Source organism: Haliaeetus albicilla, chromosome 18 (genome assembly GCF_947461875.1).
Source record: "Haliaeetus albicilla chromosome 18, bHalAlb1.1, whole genome shotgun sequence".
Lineage (NCBI taxonomy): Eukaryota > Metazoa > Chordata > Aves > Accipitriformes > Accipitridae > Haliaeetus > Haliaeetus albicilla.
Genome location: NC_091500.1, coordinates 17,572,381 through 17,587,345, shown reverse-complemented (window position 1 = coordinate 17,587,345; position 14,965 = coordinate 17,572,381).

Here is a 14,965-nt window from a genome sequence, read left to right as displayed (position 1 = left end):
TAAAATGTTATTTGCTTTGGATTCTGAGATGTACAAACTCTACCACATGGCAGACACATGTGAATCCATATGCTATCATGTCTGTAAAGCCGAGAGAGATTAAAGCCTGAAGCTTCCATTAAATGCTCTCCTTTTTTTCTTGCATACAACATTTTTAGATCAAGCTCTAAATGTTCACCGACTCATGAATATTTTTGAGCCAGCTCTGTTCACTGTGATAAATCATGCTGCTTGTGTGTTGGTTTAGTGACAGATAGTTACCTGAAAATTTCTAATGTAAAATGGTTTATGGCCACCTGAGGCGAAAAAAATCTGTGATCTTTGCCTGACTGCTGGAACAGTATGACAAGAGGAAACATACTGTATTCAAGCCCCACAGCATGCCAACTTTCTTTCTTTCTTCTAGAAATGGACAGAACTGAAAGGAAAATGACTGCTGGCATATTGTGAAAGTACTTCCAAGTTTGTACAAGCTCCAGTGATAGATGCAAACACAGACAAAACCCTTCATAAGAAATGAAAAGTTTTGCAAAGAAAGCTGAAAAATATCCTATGAAAGAAACAGAACTATCATGGTTAGTCCTTCCAACAAAAAGAAACAGACGGTCTCTAGGCTTATGTTCCAAAGTCAGATTTATTGTAGTTGCTAAACCAAATACAGATATTCAAGAATGTTATTCACACTGTCAAAAGCACATATAATATTTAGAGCAATGCAAAGAAACCTTTCCTTCTTTTAGAGATCTCAAGTACAAGGACTGCCTTGTCTCCTTGAAAGTTAGCTACCTTGAATCACCTCACATTACCATGGTGTATGAGCATATAAACTGGCAGTCGGCTGACAAATTACCCTGCATGAACTGCTCTGTGATAGCAGCTTGTATGTACACTTCCACACAGCTGTAAATGGAGGACAGTCTGATTTAGCTAATCCCTAATGGCCATCAAATTCAACCCTTAAATTAGAGATCCCTCTGGGATGGGGAAAAAGTTGTCTTCCATTCAGGTGAAGAATGATAAGGAAACTACCCATAGACAGTTAGCAGAGAGCAGCTTTCCCTCCCCATGATGATGACTGAGCAGCAGCAACCTTTACTGGAGTCATCATCAGATGTCTCAGATCAGGCACCACACCAGCCCTGTGCTAATGAAAACAGGGAGATAGGGCTTCTAATTCTTCCCCTGCCAATCTTTTCATCTTAAATCAGTCCTAAAAACTGAGGAATTCTTTGTAGAATAGGGGTTCTCCCAGTTCTAGAGAAATATGATATTTCCTTCCTTTGGAATAGAATGTAAGAAGTAATGGAAAAAAAATTTCCTCCCACTGCTGGTTGGAAGTGCATTAGCATAATACAGGATTCTGTAGTTAGGCTAATAAACTGTGTTTCTTTTCTTGATTAGAAGTAAATCACATCCTAGTTATACTATCATCATTAATACGACATCACCACCCTGAATATTTCAGCTCTGGGCCTTGAGTAAGACCTGATAAAGATTTCTTGCAGGGTAGAAAAAAATTCCACTGTCTATTTTAATGATCAAAATCAGCAAATCTAGACTCTCTTTTTTCCAAAGGAATCCAAGGGAATAAACCACCAAGATCCTACTGATTTTCAGTAAGATCTGGGAATTAACTCCCTATACGTGCCTTTGACAATAGTAGCCTGAAGAGCTCAGCCAAGAGTGAAATTCTGTTCAGTAAATCCAGAGAACACCAGTAATGTCAGTTGCACTGAGTGGGAAGGACGAAGGGTAATTACAGTCCCAGCTGCCAAATTCACCTTGGTTGCAAGTAATCATGATGTGCACTGGAATTACGAGGTGGGGGAGACACAGACACTCTGAAAATCAAACCACTTTTATTACATGGTAAAGCATAGACATAAGCACTTCATCTGTGTTTGAAAATCTTCACCTCGATGACTAGGGAAGGCTAGAGAATAAATCTGTGCAGGGATGTAAATGACACAAAGATCATCCTGTTCCCCAACAAGCAGACCACGCCTCCTCTTTTATTAAAAATATCATAGAGTACCTAGGTGTCTACTCAGATTAGTACTTTTGCATCTTTTATAATTAGATGATGCTAACAATGAACTCTCCATAACTACCATAATTGTACTGATACAGACTGTTTACGTAGTTACATGTATTTGTAGTAAAAGTACTGTTGTTTATTAAACTATTATTATACTACCATACCATTGTTCTTTATTAAACCATCCAAATTCTATCCTTTTATATGTATCTGATAAACTAGTGTATTAAAACAGCCACTCCATTAGAAAGTGATTATTTCCAGTGTAAGAGCAGAGTAGCGCAGTAATCCACCATCACCTGAAGCTCCCAGGGAACCTCTGCACGGGTAAAAGAAGGCACAGGTCCCTGCAGCTGCAGCACTTCATTCCTGACTCCCAGCCCTGTGTAGTTCCCAGTCCTTACCATGGAGGCACCCTCCAGAGGTACTGCTGCTCAGCACTCCAAGCAAGTTCTCAGCAGCCACTGCACACACTTGCTGTTCTAATTTGGAGGAAAATCCATCCTAGAGTGTTCAGTACAGGAAATAAGGAGACAAGATACTTAAGGCAAAAAATAGAGCCCTGTTAAGTCACCTACCATTCTTAGCATCAGAAGACTGTTGGGGCCATTTTCGTGTTACGGTGCTAAACACGACAATCAAAACAGAAATGACAGGTGGAATCAAAGAGATTTCCTAGGGGAAAAAAAACCCAATCAGTTTTAATGTTTTGCAAAGCTTTTGCCTTAGTGGCCCATTGACAGTACTCAATATTTCTCTCAGACTATTCTGCACATTTATCAAAAAAATTTCAATAGAAAACACTCCATTGCTTGCAGGGGCCTGCAGCCAGTTATGAAGCAGGCATGTTGGCTTTACAGAGCAACCGCTGACTTACAGACAGTCACTCAGAAAACTTCAGTCCAGAGCATCTTATTGTTCTCATAATTGTGGTATCTGACCAACTTTAAGAGTAGATTATTTGGAAGAAGTAGGTAAAGATTAATAAACTAAGGAATTAAGGAAACACACCTGGACTTTTTCTGCAGCAAACACTCTGGTGATCAGTGATCTGGATCTAATCTCTTTCCTTCAGTGAAGCATAAATTCAGCAGTGATTTGGATCTCCATTCAGATTTGAAAGTTAGATATTTAATAGGCCAAACTAAGTCCATGTTCTGCAGACATTTGGAATTCAAGCAAGAATATGACTGGGAACAATGCTATCTCTTCTTTAAATTAGCAGCCTCTTTCCAATTTTCTCAGCTTGCCAGCTTCAGCCTGCCTCAAAACCAGTCACCATAAAGAACAACACACTTACCTGTTACTGATAATCTTTGCTGTGTATTCTTGCTGTTCTCTCTTACTAGTCCAGAGTTAACACACTGATTTATAAAAAAAAAAAAAAAAGGGAAAAAAAAGAAAAAAAAAGCCAACCTAAATTGCTTTTCCCTGAATCATCTAATTAAATTACCTCCCTACAGTAGCTGAGCTAATTGCTCTTACCCTACAATTCTATATACCCATTTCACCTTTGCTGGCTATTTTCTAACCACATTTCCTATCAGTTTCCCAGAAGAAACACTCCACCACTTAGAGTAATGTTCTCTTTCCCTGATGGAGAGGCAAAGTACCTTGGAGCTCCTCCAGAGTGAGTTTTAAGGACCTGAAATGTAACATTCAATAGCACTATTCCTTATTCTCGTGTTTCCATACAGGCAATGGACCCCAAAGGAAACAATCCTACTCTTGTCCCCCCGCCAGCAGTCAAGTGAATAGTTCTGAAGAGTAGCTAGAAAACTCCAATTTCAGACTGGCTGGGAGAAATCTTCTTATTATGGCCAGCCCTCAGGCTTCTCCAGCTACAGGCATTTATCTAATATCCCAACTCAGACACACTCATAGATTTGAAGCAGGAACTAATTCAGGTAAATTCAGGAGGAAGAGTCAGTAAAGGAAGGAAAATATACCAAAGGTCAAATTGGATTATCATGATGGCCCATTGTAGGCTTAAAATACGTAAATATAGACCTGTTCTCCTGCAGTAGTCTTTATACAGTGCTGTCGCACATTTCCTAGTCACAGAGACTACTAGCATCTCTCAAGTGCCCCAAAATTATTACCACATGGAAAAAAGCCAACAAAAAGGGCTTCTTCATTAGCCAATCTCCAAAATTTTCCCCAACTACCTGCAATATCAAGTGTGCTGTGATAGGAAACATCCTTCAGACAGGTTTCCACACTTCCACATGCAGTCATAGTGAAATCAATACATGTGACATAGGGATACATATGGACCTCACAGAATATCAGCCTTATTGCTCCCGTTTCAGGTACATATTTGAGGCTGGAATTGAAAGCAATCAGCACATTAGTATGAAGATGTCTATACTTTTACTGCACATTTTCCTTGCTTTCTGTATACAGACAAAATATACATATAGTTTATGTGTAAATTTTTCAGATTATTATTTTCAGACTAAATGTTGTAGTGTAGATTATGTGCAAAAAGGAGGATACAATCCACTTTCTTTCTATATTCTGACTCAATACAGTTGAATCAGATGCTGACTGTTTTTTTCTGGCAACTAAATGCCTTTTTTCTTTCCAGATTTATGTAGCACCATATTGATTTTAGGATCATAGTGATCAAGGACCACTTTTATTACCAGAATTTAAAGACCAGGCCCAGCAACTGGATCTCATGAGCAATCTTGAGCACACAGATTAAGTTTAGCTAAGAACAGATTAATAGATATATAAATCTAAGGTTAAGAAGATGGAAATTACATTCAATCATTTTAGGGAAAAAAAAAGGAAATATTTGTCATGCTTATTTGGAAACAAACATCTAGTAAAATCTACTAAAATCTTCAATGAAATGAAAGGATATATTTTTCAGTTTGTACCTCCCCCTATTACGAATATCCCAGGAAACTACCAAAAAGGACATCAATATAAAATTCCCATTCTTCAGCTAGGTTAAATTTTGATTGCCATCCTGCAGGCCAAGAAAAGCGGGGAGAGTGTTTCCACAAAGTTGCTCCAATTGTGTAAGCCTTCAGTAGCCTGCATGGGTGAAATCAGTCAATTTAACTCAGATATATCTGGCTAATAATTATTCAGAGTAGTGTTCTTTCAACCAATGGAGTGTGCAGGTGTGCGACATCCTGTTCTGATGTGACCAGCCGAGTACAAATGCCGAGTACAAAAATCATCCCTGGTTGTAGCGACTGTAAATCCAACTACCCAAAAATGGCAGTCACACTTCTGAAACTCAAGCAGACAATGCCAATGGAGTGCTTCATAAAATGTTTCCCCCCAGCATCAGGACAAAGTCTTTCATGAAGTAGGAAGAACAGGTGTGCATGTGAGCTAAGTTGTCTCTATTGTTTTATAACAAGCCCTCTCATTTTTTTGTACTTCAGCCCTGTGTCCATTAAATGCAATTTAGAGGGATCATCAGAGCTTGAAAGGGCAGATCAAACAGCACTGAGAATCCCAGCTGTGCAGGCCCCAATTCAGAGTGAACATTAACCTCAGCATTCAGCAATAATTTATTCTACTCAAGACAGGAAGATGCTCTATTTCTGTCTTGCATGTTGGTCCCATTGTTTTTTTCCTCCTGAAACAAAGTCATGTGTGTATATGTGATAAACCACAGCAATTTATATATGTGTGTGTGTGTGTATACACATATATTTGTGGCACAGAGAATTATATATCTGCCTCACAATTAATTTTAGATGTGCTCAGGGCTGAACTAATATCTCAGAAGCCCTTCCAGAGGAGCAGACTATTTCTATTATTATTATTTTACAGTGCCTGAGCTAAAAGAAAAGAAGCTTCAGTAAACACAATGACTCTGCAAGCTTGTATTCAGCCATCAGGTTTCAGTCTTTGTGGCACTGTGGCTGAAACCTGATGGCTGAGGCTTGAAGATTGTGCTGAAGGCACTTATTTTAGGCAGAAGCTGGTGATCAGTGATTGTACTTTAAAGGTAAACAGAGAAACAGTGTTGTGTTGGGGTTTTTCTTTCTTTTTTTAGTCCACTGTTAGCTAAAAGCTCTCAAGCAGTGCTTTTCCTAGTGCCTGAAGATGATAGATGTGCACAGAATGATTTGCCTCCCAGTCAGATAGGCTGCACCTCAGCTGATATAACTGTATGCATGATATATCTCTCCATTTCACAGTATATTTCTTCCTGACATTTTTTTAACTATATGAGATGTATAGTGGTACAAACCTCAAAAGCTGGTCAAGAACCAAAACCTGCAACTGTCTTTAAGGTAAAAAAAGGCAATGGTAAGGGGTTAGTGTCCACAATGCTCATTACACAAATTGTTAAATTATGTACTAGAGAGGCAATTGCTATTTTAACTACTAGTGACATAGCTAGTATTTAAACAGTAGCATTTCTATTGCTACATCCAGCATTGGAGATGTCCAGGGAAAGGTCAACTCCGAAAGACGAGTCATAGGAGTATTGCAATTAATGGCCAAAGTACAGAAATAACCTGTCGGGTATTTTTCTCTCTCTTTCTCTCTTCCTGTTCTTTGCTTCTGTACCAGATTGTGCTACATAAAACATTTTGCTTGTTTTGATTTTTCCTAAGCACTGAAGTTTATTTTGGATCAGTGAGGTGAGAAACCTTTGAAAGGCTCATGAGACTCCCTAAGCTCGAGAGTCCAGCATTTGCAGCTGTCAGGATCATGGTTTCCTTCAACAGATTGCTAACTTGGAAATTTAGCAGACACATTTCTGCATTTATTTCCTTCTCTGCCTTAACAAGAAAAAAAAGCAGTATTGTGTAGGTAACATGTAATCAAAGGTTTCACTTGTCAGATTAAGTGGATTGTGATTTTTTCAGAAGTGAAAAAAAGCTGCAGCAAATTCGGTCTGCATTGCACAATCCCCCAGGTACACAGACAGTAGTTAGCTTGTCGTGGACAATGTTAGAAGGATTAAAAGACTATATAAAAAAAAGAATAAATAAATAGGGTTACTCTGATTAAGGAAAGCAATGGCTGCCTTTGTGTTTGTTTAAATCTTCACAGTCACATTAAGGGCTTAATTACTTTAGTTAAGGATTCAGGTTCTACTGAGGAAAAGAACTATAAAGAGACAAAACTAATTAATGCAAAATACTCAGAGTCAGGGAGCACAAAAAAATTCTTGCAATATCCATTTTCCTTAGACACATTTAAGTTAGTGAAAGGTACATCCAATAATATCAGACAGATTTCTTCTGTTGAAGTATTGCAACATTGCTACTTTCCTCCATCCTCCCTTCCCTTTAGAAATAGATCCAGTATTTAAATTCCGTCTATGTATAACTATTCACAAAACAGAAAGTGAACAGATCCTGGGATCTGGACATCAGCAGACAGCACAGATCACCGCTACAGAAAGATACAAACAGACTTCAGTGTGGAGCTCAACAGTTTCAGAAGCTTCTAAGCTCATTAGCAGTGTAAGTCCCACAGATAAGCCCCACATTGAAATGCAAGCAAATAAGAATTCAAGCTTCACCAAAAAGGGAGAATTAGGCTCCTTCACTTCCAGAAATCAGGTATAGTTTAATAAATTGCTTAAACTTCACCATTTTTCAGAAATGTTTGCCTGCAGTCACAAACCCTATCAGAAAGCAATATTGGGTGCTTATATGAGCCTTCAAATACCGACATGCTTTTTGGAATACAGACCTATGGCCTCAAAGTATCTAAACCTGACCTGCTGGCTGGCTATATTTGAGTCCCACTGAACCTGGTGCTGCTTTGTGAAATGGCCGTTTGCTTTCCATTGTATCAGAAATGCCTAAAAGTTGCTCCAGTTCTGCGTAGCTGTAACACATTGTGAACCAAAATCACAACCAACAGTCAATGCAAATGAGCATGATTGAGACACTACGTTGCCTTCTCCATTGCCTTCTCCCTTCGGTCATGCACCCTTTTGATGTTATCCCTACAATACTAAGGAAGAGAAATGTAGGTGCCCCACAGCAGCTCATCATCTCAGAACTACATTTCTGCTGAGCCAGATCCTCCAGCTTTCGCATTAGTTTATGCTGACAGTGCAGACAAAAGCAGCTGCACAGTAATGGAGACTCCTGCCCTACATTTCTATTTCTATCTAGCCCAAAGGAATCATAAGAGGATGACCACATCAATCATAAACAATCCAAATGTATTTTGATGCAGACTATGAAGTTGGATGAATGTTGCATTAAAGAAGGTTGTGCCTATTTGTTAAAATAGAAACCATGAATGAAAGTACTTTGTGCTTTGTGAATATTCAGTGGTTAGGTTGTGCTGTTAAAACGTTCAAAGGATGCACACGTGCATTAAAACATTTACAAGCACATTTGTGCTAATGTTGATGGAGGTAACATTCTCACTGCCATCTTGACATCTCTTCGACAAAGTTTCATTTACCCATATCAGGGGACAGAGACAATAATACATGCCCTACTTAACCACTCTAATACAACACATAACGCCTGAGGTAAAACGATCACAAAAGATAAAGAGATTGCATAGATTGTTAAACAAAGGAAAGTAATAAGTGAATTACCATATATCCAATAAAATACATAGGAAATTCGTAGGTGAAACATGAAGAAATATTCCCTGGAGCTAGTTGATACTTCCTCAACTCATCACAGTGCTATGGAGGACACAAGGGCCTAGGCAAATTCTTTTTACTATTTGTATTTACACTGGATACCAAAAGCAGTAATACACGGTGAGGAACAGTCTCAATCTCAAGAAGCCTTTTGTCCAAAACGGGCAAATGAGGTTAATAACAGGATCGAGCCAATGTAGATGCAGCCTGTAGATGCTCACGCTAAATCACATCTCAGAGACATGTCCCCAACACCGTGGAGAGGTGTTGTAGAGGATGGCTCTCCCCAGCTCCTCATGGCTTTGTAAGTGCTCCCAGGCTGGGATGTGGGCCAAGAAGCAGAAAAGAGCCCACAGCAGGCACAGTGTGCCATGGGTAATTGGCAATCGGGGACAAACAGAGAGAGGATAGAAATCTCCTCCAACCTCTCTTCTCCTCCTAAATCCATGCCTAGGTAAGTCACAGAGAAGTGAAACTATTTGTCCTCATAGTCCAACTACAAAGCTAGGAAACTCCAGGCTTCCCAGCTATCAACACAATGTGCTTTCCATTAAAGCATATTTCTTTCAAGTGCTCCTTTAAGTTAACGCCACACTTACAACGTAGGTCACAGCTTGTCACTTATTAACAGGTCAGCCAGTTCTAGTAACATCTTCCTATCCCATACATCTTTCCATCCAGAAAAAAAAATATCTTTTTTCAAAAATTTTATTCCTCTGTACTTCATGCCTTTGAATACATCATCTCTAACAACTGTGATAAGAAAGCTCAGTGTGAAGGCTGCAGAACTCAGCAATAGGCTTGCATGAAGTGTGAGCCACGCATTCATCACTGCTGGCCTGTGTTTCATCATTGATTTGTGCGGAGGTGTATGTAAACTACACCCATTCCTGCGGAACTTGTCCAATTGTAATTGGAATCAGCAAGAAGCCTTGGAGGATTGGGCATGGGCAAGTCTTCTGAGAAGGTGTTTTTGCTAAAGAAAGAAAATAAACATGGCAAACTGGCATCCAAGTAAAATATGAACTATGTAGCATTTTATTTCCTAAGTTGCACATTTCATGCTGCCTACCAGCTTTTAAAGGTCAAACATGTAAACTTAAGAAGTGTGTGCGAGTGTATACTAGTTGCAAAGCTCTTTTTTTTGTCAGTTCTATGAAGCAATAACCCATGAAATATAGTTGATATCTCATGGGCACAGTTCTCCATGCCTGCAAACATTTAAAATTGCACTTGTGGTACATAAAAGATTTATAATGATCTCACCCACAAATATAAATTTTATCCCACATAGGAGAAAAAGACCTAGAAGCAGAAGCAGTGAACAGCTGAATATGAGCACAGTGTCATAAATTCATATCACTTACAGCTTTTTAACAACCAGTCATAAATGTGACCGATTTCAATTTAATTTATGAGACTTTGTGATAGAACCAGGATTATCTCCTCAAAACTGAGTTTTAAAACACAGTGGGTACAATTATGGCCTTACTATAATGTCAGTTGGGGCAAATGGGATTGGGGTGGCCATCTGGAAGGTCCCTGAGCCATGCTTCATGTGCAGGGTCAGATGACTGGAGCTGAAAGGGCTCCACCAAACTTTAGTGGGGATCCTACTACTGCTCCAAGCCAAGCAGCACATCCCTTCACAGCACAAGCTACCGATAAGGGACATGTTCATAAGGGCTATGCAACTTGCCATCACCAAACCTAGCATTCTTTGTATGGGTACAGCTGGGCAATAGATAGTCAAGACATGCATCACGGTAGTGCTGTGACTATTTCTCATGCAGGTAAGTATCAGATTCACCTCATCTCCACCACTCCATCACCTCCCCCATACATTCACATGACTCAGTCCTTGTAATATTTTACACATATTTAGACAGTTTTGTCTGGACTGGAATTTTTAGTGGCAGTTATTGAAAGGAAAAGATAGTTGGGGAGGGACTGGAAGATAGGAAAGACCACCAACCAAGAGGACAGGGGATGAAATAAGAAGTCAGACATGCTTGCTCAAACATTCTTCTTCAGGCATCACTGGAACAACTCAGGTCAATGAGCTGCCATAAGTTAAAAACCTTTGTTTTCCAAAATGCAATGTTACCTTTCTCCCACAACTGTATTGTATAAGTCCAGTATCTATGGTAAAAAAAAAATCTGAATTTCAGCTAGATGTATCTCATAAAAACTCAAAGGCAAGCCCTGATATCTGGTAAGTCAACAGAACTGTTTATTTTCTTGGACATAGAGACTGAATTTTATTTTGGGGCTGGCAAGAGGAAAATTTTTGAAATACCCTGGGGAGTCAGAGTTTGCCTCAGAGCTCTCTCTTTCTGCACCTGTCAGAAGTTTGATTTATTTATTTTTTCTCTACTGTACATATTGGCAGCTTGGAAACCAATCAAACAAACAACTTGTGTATTTTTCCTGTAACCTCATCAGGAAAAAACAGGAAGAAGAAAACATGTTTTACTACCTAAGCTTTTTGCTTCCATTTTTATCTTACATTGCACTTGCTCTTACACATGGAAGATAACAAACAGTCCCTTGTGTTGCCTGTGTGTATGTATTTGAAGGCAAAATATTATGTCACAGTGTGAAGTTGTAATATTGTGCCTATTAAAACATCAAAACTAGCTCAATATAGAAAAAGACATCATGAGGTCAAGCTGCAGATGTATCCCCAAAGGTGTTAACTAAGGAGGACATATTAGTCCCAATTATATTTAACTGTGTGTTGTGACAAGTGGCATTCCTCAGGGATCAGTATTGGGACCAGCGCTGTTTAACATCTTTGTTGGTGACATGGACAGTGGGATTGAGTGCACCCTCAGCAAGTTTGCCAACAACACCAAGCTGTGTTGTGCAGTTGACATGCTGGAGGGAAGGGATGCCATCCAGATGGACTTTGCCAGGCTTGAGACGTGGGCCTGTGTGAACCTTATGAAGTTCAACAAGGCCAAGTGCAAGGTCCTGCACATGGGTCGGGGCAATCCCAAGCACAAATACAGGCTGGGCAATGAGTGGATTGAGAGCAGCCTGGCAGAGAAGGACTTGGGGTGTTGGTTGACAAGAAGCTCAACATGACCTGGAAATGTGCATTTGCAGCCCAGAAATCCAATTGCATCCTGGGCTGCATCAGAAGAAGCATGGCCAGCAGGTCAAGGGAGGTGATTCTCCTCCTCTGCTCTGCTCTCATAAGATCCCACCTGGAGTACTGCGTTCCGCTCTGGGGCCCCCAGCATAAGAAGGACATGGGCCTGTTGGAGCGAGTCTAGAGGAGGGCTACAAAAATGATCAGGGGGCTGGAGCACCTCTCCTATGAAGACAGGCTGAGAGAGTTGGGATTGTTCAGCCTGGAGAAGAGAAGGCTCCGGGGAGACCTTATAGCAGCCTTCCAGTACTTAAAGGGGGCCTACGAGAAAGCCTGAGAGGGACTTTTTACAAGGGCATGTAGTGAGAGGACAAGGGTGTAACAGTTCTAAACTGAAAGAAGGTAGATTTAGATTAGATGTAAGGAAGAAGTTCTTTATTGTGAGGGTGGCGAGGCACTGGAACAGGTTGCCCGGAGAGGCCCCATCCCTGGAAGTGTTCAAGGCCAGGTTGGATGGGGCTTTGAGCAGCCTGGTCTAGTGGAAGGTGTCCCTGCCTGTGGCAGGGGGGGGTGGAACTAGACGATCTTTAAGATCCCTTCTAACCCAAACCATTCTATGATTCTATTGTTCTATGATTACAGGTAGTAGAACAGTTACGGAGTTGCAGAAGGCAAATAGTCAAACACAGTTTTGCAATGCTGAAGTAGAATTGCAAGTAGCATGAAGTTACTATTTCCTCCTTTTTCTTCTCAAATGCAAAATATTCCTGTTTGTGCAATGCAAAGTTTAAGCTGAGCTAGTCACCACTTTGGCATCAAAAGAACATCGCATTATTTTAAATGATTGCTTGACAGCCTAGGTACAAAACTTCTCAGGTAAGAACTGAGGAAATTTTTTAATATCCATTTAACTGTTCCACAGCTCTGCACATTTCACATGGAAAAATCATACAAGCCATTTGTCATCCAATCCAGAATGTATTGTTAGTTTCTTAATAGTCCCCAAATTCTGTCAGGCATTGTCCATTTACAGAAGAAGCTACAAGAGGAGGGGGAGATTAAAGAAAAAATTAAAATAAAATCAATTAGGTAATTAATTCTAATTGTTTTCTGCACTATTCCAGTACCTAAATGCCTTTTACATGCATATTTATTGTGGAATCTCTGTATCTAGGTGTACCCCAAACACTAAGCACACCACATCTGTAACCCATGATCAGTAACCCATGTTTTGAACTTGCTTGACCTTCTTGAGCTTTCTCCAGCCTTTTCCCATTGTATTTGGAGACAAAATGGGTGGTTACATGATGGTATGCCAAACTAACTTTTTTCCATGAGACATGAGGCACCAGATAACTCAAAGCACTGAAGGCTCCAGGGTGGCAGACCCTTGTTGATCTAAAACATGACAAAAGGCATGTGGCCCAGCACCTCAGCCAGCAACTGGGAAGCAATAAGAGACACTGCAGGAAGTGGTGTTGAAATTCATGGGATGTTGGTTCTAGTCCTGGCCCTGCTACTGTCTTACCTTACCTTCAATAAAACCGAAAAAGGAAGATAAAATGTTCACCCTCTACAAAATACAAGGAGGTGTGTGAGCAAGAAAAAAGTAAAAAGAGCTAGAAATCATCATTATTTCAGCACAATAACTACATAGCCACTAGAGCATATAGTCACACAGTCTTTCGTGTATCACTTGAGCATCTACCAAATTCACAAAGCAGCTATCCCCTGGAGAAATAGCTTGTCATCACATTGCTCCTGGTCACCAGCCTCCTCGCAGTCTGACCAAAGAGCAGGGGCACATGTGACTCTGAAGTGACACTGAGGCGTATGTACTTCATGCTGCTCTTGACCACACCACCATTTTTTCTGCTTCTTCTGATGTTTTTCATTCTCCAGAAACTTCAGTGCTTCCTTCCTTCCTTCCTCCTCAACCTGTGACAGTATGAAGAGATTTCAGAACCACCAGGAGAACACTGTCATGGTGGGAATAAACCACAGCTAAAAAGGGTAGCGTTTCCATTTTTCTTGTTTAAGCATACAATCACAAATAGGAAAAAGGGGGTATTAGACATACCTAAGAATTTGCTGTTTCACAAATGCTTTTCTTCACCTTCCAACATGCACGGCAGGCATCTAACTACATTTTACTTATCTACCCTTCAGCTTGTGAGGAACAGTTAACCAGCCTTACTGTTCTGCAAATGAATGGGTAGACCCACTAGCATTAGTCAGACCTTGGCTAATATAGACCAGGAGACAATAAAAGTCCATGCAATTTACTGCTGGTTTAATGAAACATATTCACACTGAAGAAGTGCTACTTCTTTTCTTTTACCGGCTCCACTCACTTTATTATACAATCCTTCGTGCCCGTGTCATTAAATCCACCAACTTTCTGGACCATAGCCTCTGCAGACATCTTCCACTCAGCTAATGAATATCTTCCAGACAACATTCCCTTTATTGGCATACATAAAAGTCCTAGCTTATTTGCCTTGCAAAAGTTAGATCTTTATTGGCTGTGTATGCTTCATTTAGTTAATTAAGAAGTAACCAGCAACATCCTTGGGTTATCCTGATTTTAAGAACTTAGTCTGGGTCCATTTCCAGTGCTTTAACATGTCAGTTTAGCATGATTTTTTTCCTATACATTTTCCCATAGCCTGAAACAATGACTAATAATCATTTACTATTATTTGTTTCTATTCTAGTCATACCTGAAGATTCATACCAGACTGTGCTTCTGGTATGCCTTCCAAAACCATGACAAGAGAAAGTCCATGCTTCCCAGAAGCTCACAATACAAACAAAAAAAAAAAAAAGTGGAAGTAATAAAATTATATTATTAATGAAACATTAACTGATAAGGTGACCTACCCATGGTAACATTTAGAGCCCATGGAAAAGCCACAGAAGTCAGAAGAGGTAATATTTTCTTTTCTGGTTTCTGTGTAAATAGCTATCAAAGTTAGTTAAATCAATTTTAAATTCTGTAAAGAAAATTCGTAGTGCTCTATCTGAAAACCAGTAAACATGTTTTAGGCATTAAAGATCATTTGTTTGGTGGGGTTTTTTTCCTTCCATATTGCACTTATTCACACCTCTGAATATTCACATATTAATGGTCAGACAAGCCTAGTAACAAAGCTCAGCCTTATTGAGCCTTCCTGGTGTTCATTCAGTAATCAAGAGAAAGATGATTGAGCTAAACAGTCATTCT